The 6171-nt window shown below is 40.8% G+C and overlaps 1 protein-coding gene across 1 annotated transcript in view; it reads left to right on the forward strand.

Annotated features, from left to right (window-relative positions):
* Positions 1 to 5823, forward strand: part of LOC141423317 (uncharacterized) — a 40607-nt gene extending 34784 nt beyond the window's left edge. The window contains exon 8 of the mRNA XM_074073986.1: positions 780 to 5823. The gene's annotated coding sequence lies outside the window, so the exon portion shown is untranslated. The remainder of the gene's footprint in view (positions 1 to 779) is intronic.
* Positions 5824 to 6171: the final 348 nt, after the last annotated feature.

Consider the following 6171-nt stretch of genomic DNA (forward strand, 5'->3'; position numbering starts at 1 on the left):
CTGATTACATAAACCACCTGGGGGGTATATAACTCATCTCCTGACACTGATCGGAGCTCAGGGCTTTGAGAAATTATCTCCCCTGAATCCACTAACATAATACAAATTCCTGGTTCCTGCAAAGTGGTCTTGGTGACTTTGTTTCCCTCACCATTTCCCAAAACAGTAGTCTTCTCAATATTTTGAACATAATTCTATGACTCCTCAGCTCTGCTATCCAGGCCCTCTCCTGACTTGTCCTCAATAAGAATTCCTTTCTGTACATGAACATCCAGGAACTGTCATTACCTGAGTGTGAATTTTTCCATGAAGGCAAGGGTGCACACTTGCACACTAACCTCCATGAATAGCAAGGATTCTGTGCCCTAGATTGCTTCAAGTATTCTTTCCCAGTAGGAGTTTGTATATTTCACATAAATCTAATCTCAGTTTTCATTGACACGTGAAAGAAAAACAGGCAAGGTATCTGTGGGGCAAATACAGCAAGAGCTCCAGAGGCAACTAGGCAAGTCCCCCAGGATCTCTGGGGAGAAATTGCATGCTTAACTGTTTTTCAGTGTTGAGGCAGTGGATGAATGTTTATGATTTATCAGGACAGTACTGTCTACTCAATAGTTCTGGAAAACAGGCCCGATTACTCCTAGAACACATTCCAAGGCCCCCTGCATTTGTCTTGTCAGAATCCTCTGGTTCACAAGGGAGTATTTATGTTTCTGTGTTTGCAATGGTTAAAGCAGTTACAATGTAAAGTGACTCGCACCATCTTATTGTATCTGCAGAAAATGAAAATGGTTCCAAAGTTGGAGAAGGACAAGAGGCCAAGGCCCCCAGGTAAGTGATCATCAAAAATGGTTAATGGTAACTTAAGTCATATGGACATCTCATCTGCAGATCCCAGTGGAAAACAGATCTACAATTAGTCAACCACAAAGCATGTACTTAAATACATTGCTTGCCAGGGATGACCTCGAATGCACTTTAAGCGAGAAAAATCCCTCAATATGCCTAAAGCCTGGAAATCAACTTGGTAGAAGGAAGAAAGATAGAGCTAGGGAAATCCAGAAGAAATCAGACAAGTGTCCACTGATCATGACACCAAAATACAGTTTAACTTTCCTCAATTAAACTATGGCATGCCATAATAATGATCCACCAAGTCAGAGCATTCTACATGATGGGTCATTGTATCATCAGAGACCATTTCTTTCTTTTTCTTTGGATGCTACAGGCATTTTCTCTTAGTGTGTAGTAAGTGTAAGAAATAGATTTGTTATGACACTTTCATACTTTTCTATAAGGTACTTTCATTGTATTAACCTCCTCAATTAGCACAGTCAACATATGAGATCATTGAGTATAGTTCTTCAAGAACATCCTGAATTCATACATACATGATTTATATCTGCAGGCTCAGCTAGGTCACTATATTGAAGTGGGTCAGGTGGAGCTACATAATTACTGTTCACATATTCCTGACTTTGTTTTCGGAAAACCATAATGATGAGTATGATGATGAAGAAGAGTGGCTGGATTCCAGGTAATGAGGAAAATTCAGGGACTAGAAAGCAAGGTTAACATATGAGAGAGGGGCTCTAAAAATGCACATCATGAGGTGAACATCAATACAGGTTTCCTCATTGAGGTTAAAGAAAGACTACCGAGGGTGGTGATGTCACTCACTCAACCAATGATGATATTTGGCAAGTTTAATTGCTTGTAAAGTGGGTGACAAAGTGGAGCGAAGCCGGCTCAAAACTTCTTGCACTTGAAGACATCAATTTTTCCCTTTGTAAGGCTAAAATTTGTATGAGAAGCCTATCTTTTTTCAGCCCTGTTTGCCTGAGGTCCTGGACAGATATGCCAGGAAAAGTAGATAGGCCAAAAAAAATCCTCCCCCATCACACTATTGATATAAAAGATGCCATAAGGCACAAGTTCATTGGACTTACATCGATAGAGTCAATATTCACTGCACAGGTATATGTAAAATTCAATGTCATTTATGAAGGAGAGCAAGCACATTTATGGTTCTCCTTGCCTGCCCTCTCTGATGATGCAGCTTGCAGGTGGAACTAAGGATTTTTCCCCATCATCTTGTTAGTTGACCAGTGCACCGATCCAGGCCATACTCCATCTCTCTTTCTCTTTACCTTGCTCTCACCCCAATGGCAATCAAGCTGTGCCCAAATCAGAAGAAATTGGTTTAATTTGACTTTTTTCAAAGGAGAACTACATGATGTTGGACCCCACCTTAAAGCTTCTGAATAGGACCAGCTAGGATGTTGTGGTTTGTAATCTATCTTGACTTTATCTTCTGTTCTCATGAAGTCTCAACAGTCAGCTGGTGGTGAAGAAAGTGAATGAACTCTGCAGATTCATCAGGTGAACAGTATTTCCCTCCTCCTATTGATGCATCACACTCACAAGAACTTCTTAGAGACCCTTCACTCCCCTTGGATGGGCTTAAAGTCAGCCCTGCTCTGGATAGAGCTAGGAATACTCTCATCATGATACAATAAGCCCAACTGGTCTCCCAAGGAAGCCCCCAGTGGTGTGCTCCTCTTCTGTCTGGGCAGAAGTGTGTCTGTAGGCCACCTGTGAGTCCTATTTTGGTTCAGTTCAGGTGGAGAGATCAGGTGGCTCTAGATATTTGATATTCCTGGTTCCTGATCCCTGTCTAATACTCTGTGAGCCTGGGCCTCTGTGCAGGCTACAGATCTGCAGGCAGCCAGAAAGGAGAGGGGATCATGAGAACTGAACAGCAACCAGTAGCCTGTGAGCAGCAGAAGTCTGTGGGATCTCTCTCTTCAGGGACCATCTCATTCCTCCTGCCATGTTCTACTATTTGTGTTTCTTCATCTGCTCTCTGTACATCCACATGTGCCAGAATATTTACCCAACTATTTTGAAAATCTGTTAGAGCTTCTGGGTCCCAACTCACATTCTCTGCCTCCTCTTAGAGAGCATTTCCCAAAATGAAGAAATTTCATTTTCAACCTTGCATATTTGGTGTAGTTTTCATCTTCTGTGGAGCACCAATGCCTGGCATTATAGCTTTAGTCACATGACTGTTCTCAGAGTTACATGATGGGGCCCCAAATAATTTGTGAGACAAAAGTATACTCACCTTACCACAATCTCCAGAAAAGCCTGTCTTGTTGAGTAAGTGTCTTATGGGATAGCAGCTTCATCAAGTATGTAGAAAAATCATTATGTTCTTTTTTCTCTCTCATGCTCATTTTGAACTCTTCCCCAGACAGAAGCATTTGGAATCTTTAAGAGTCTACTCCTTAAGTCAATTTGTAAGGAAAGCAAAACTCTGTGGTATACCTCACTGCATCTGAATGTATCATAGTAAAATCAGTCCTGACAAATTTTGTTCCCCAACAGTTTTAAGTTCTAAGTACCTTTTAAAGCTATGACTGTCCTCTTTCCTGTTTTGCATTTCTACTCAGTTCTAGAGAAGCAGAGATATTTCTCAACTAAAATGAAATTCACATTTACATGCATTTTCTGTGTGCCATGCCCAATGTGCAGGGAAACCTGTTCACACTTTAGAGCATCAAATCCTCAAGGACCCCTCTCATGTTCCTGGTGGCATCTCCATGTTAAATCCGAGAATGCTCAGGCTCAACTAGTTACTTATCCTGCCTGAGAATGTTCAACTAGTGTCTGGTAGTAACCTGGGTGTCATGTCTGCCTGATGTCACAGCTCAGGCTCTGTCCACTGCTGTGCCCCTTGATGTGTCAGGAAATGAGTTGGTTCCTTTCCACTACTTGCCTTTTTGTATTATTTTTTCTAACTAATTATTTCAAATAGCTTCAAATTTAAACAGAAAATTTCCCTGAATGGTACAGAGAACTCCTAAGCCCCCTTGTGGGGACTCCACAAAAACTAACAAAATCAGTCTACTTGGTCCAGGAACAGGGTTATCTCATCCTTCAAGTTTTTTCCTACCATGTGGAGCTAAAGCTTCATCAGGAACCCTGTGGAAAATCAATCCAGGTTGAAAGGTTCTTGATTCCCACCACCCACTCCTGGCCTAAGGGTTTTTAATTTCGCTCAGAGTCCCAGTGTGGTTAATGGTTAAAAGCAAGCAGTGTACAATGTAATACAATCCTCTAATGTCATTTAAACTATCCATGGTGAGCACCTTCATGGGGAGACCTGACTCCATATCCATTCACAAAAGGGACAGAGAGAGAGAGAGAGAGTCAACATTGAGTAGAGGCCCTGTGTGCATCAAAGCTGCCTGGAATTCCCTCCACCTGATACTGTAGAAGATTAAATAGAATGTCCATGTGGGAGCACATGGTTTGGTTTGTCTCAAAACAAAACAGTGAAGGATCAGGAAATAGAATTGAGGGTCACACCTGCTATCAGTTCCTGGGCTGGCCAGTTGCTGAGTTGGCCTTGGCCAGGTTATTTGTTTTCTTAGCTAGTTCCATCTCTATTTCCGTACCCTAGAGACCTGAAAAATAATGTCTATGTCCAATGTTTGTGGCCTCAGTGATGAAGATGATTGCCACAGTCCCTACTCAATTGCAACTGAGCACAGCTTTGACTATGTAATATTGAACCCTTAGATCTTTCTGGTGATTTACACAAGGTGATGTCACAGGGAATTTTTCATCTGAGGTAGAGCAATTTGTCAGTAACAGAATAGATCCTGTACCCATAACTTCATTACTTGGCATACCCAGCTTATTTTTCTTGGGTTCCCCCTTTTTGACTCCTTCATATGCAAAGGGCACAAATCATTCTCCTTTTTCTTTTTTCCTTGCTTGTTTTTTTCCCCACCATAACAAGGTTTGACCTTAGGGCCCCAGGGTGCTAGGCAAGTACTCTACCACTTGGGTTATGACCCCAGCCCTTTTGCTATTTCTTTGATAGGGTCTCATGATTTTCCCTAGACCATACTTGGACCACAATTTCCACACCTAAACTCCCTCATTGCTGGAATGAAAAACATGCTCTACCAAGCCAGATTATTGTTGACATCAGGTCTCATTAACGTTTTCTTTCAGCTGACCTCAGACCATGATTTTCCTAATCACTGCCTCCCAACTTGTTGAGATTATAGACATGGGCTGCCATGACCTGCAAACTCTAGATCTATTAAGACTGAGATTACAGACCTTAAAGTCCACTTATTCTTGGTTGTATTCTATTTTACTTTGTGTGGTTATCAATGTTAACTACTGGAGTCTCCGATACTTCTGGTGCTAATGTCATGAAGTTAGGGATATGTGGGATAAGGGGCCACAGTCTCCCATTTGGAGTGTTTCTAGACACATGTGATAACTTCTAGTACTTAATTGTCTTCTTGTCCATCTGGCCTCTCTTTCCTTCTCATTGGCTTCCCAGATCCCCAGCCAACACTCACCACCTGAGTTCAGTCACTCAGACTCTTGCTTACCTTCCACAGATGCCAACGAATTAAGCCAGTCAGCAAAGGTATGGGGAGAAGCAGAGTGTGAATCCTGTTTGTTCCTCGTTGCTGTGACTTCTTCTTTGTGTCTAACAAGTCATCTGCTTTTCACAGCAACTTTCTTTCCACTTTCTTCTCATATTTCTAAATTATTTCTAATTTCAACTTACTGTAATAGTAATTATAATTATTATATATAATCCCTCCTTATTCCTAAGTAAGTATGTCTTCAGTGCAATAAACACATATTATATACTCACTGCATATGCATAATGACAAATGTATCTGGAACATATACATTTTGTGTATGTGACAGATATATATAATATGCATATAGGAAATATGTCATATATTTATGCAAGTTTTGTAAATTCCCGAGTAATCCCAACCATTCATTCTTCAATTTTGAATTTGCATGATTTTCAAAGTCTCTTCCTTCCCAAAAGCACTGCATATATGTGCTGTAATTTCCTTGTCTTTGCCTTAAATTCTTGGGAGGTAGTATGCTTTACCAATTCTGTTTTTCTTGCATACTTCATACATTAGAAGTATCTTTTTCTTTTGTAAATCTTATTATGTAAGAATCATCAACAAACATGCTAATAGCAAAGTATCTGTAGGCTTCATCTCCCCCTTCAACATTAGTGGCTGAACCTTCTTTCTTTCTTGATGACCACTTTCTATCCCAGTAAGGTCAGTGATAACAATGGATCATGTTGGCTGTGGTTTAGTTTTAGAG

The sequence above is a fragment of the Castor canadensis genome, chromosome 5 (genome assembly GCF_047511655.1).
Source record: "Castor canadensis chromosome 5, mCasCan1.hap1v2, whole genome shotgun sequence".
In the NCBI taxonomy this organism is placed as follows: domain Eukaryota; kingdom Metazoa; phylum Chordata; class Mammalia; order Rodentia; family Castoridae; genus Castor; species Castor canadensis.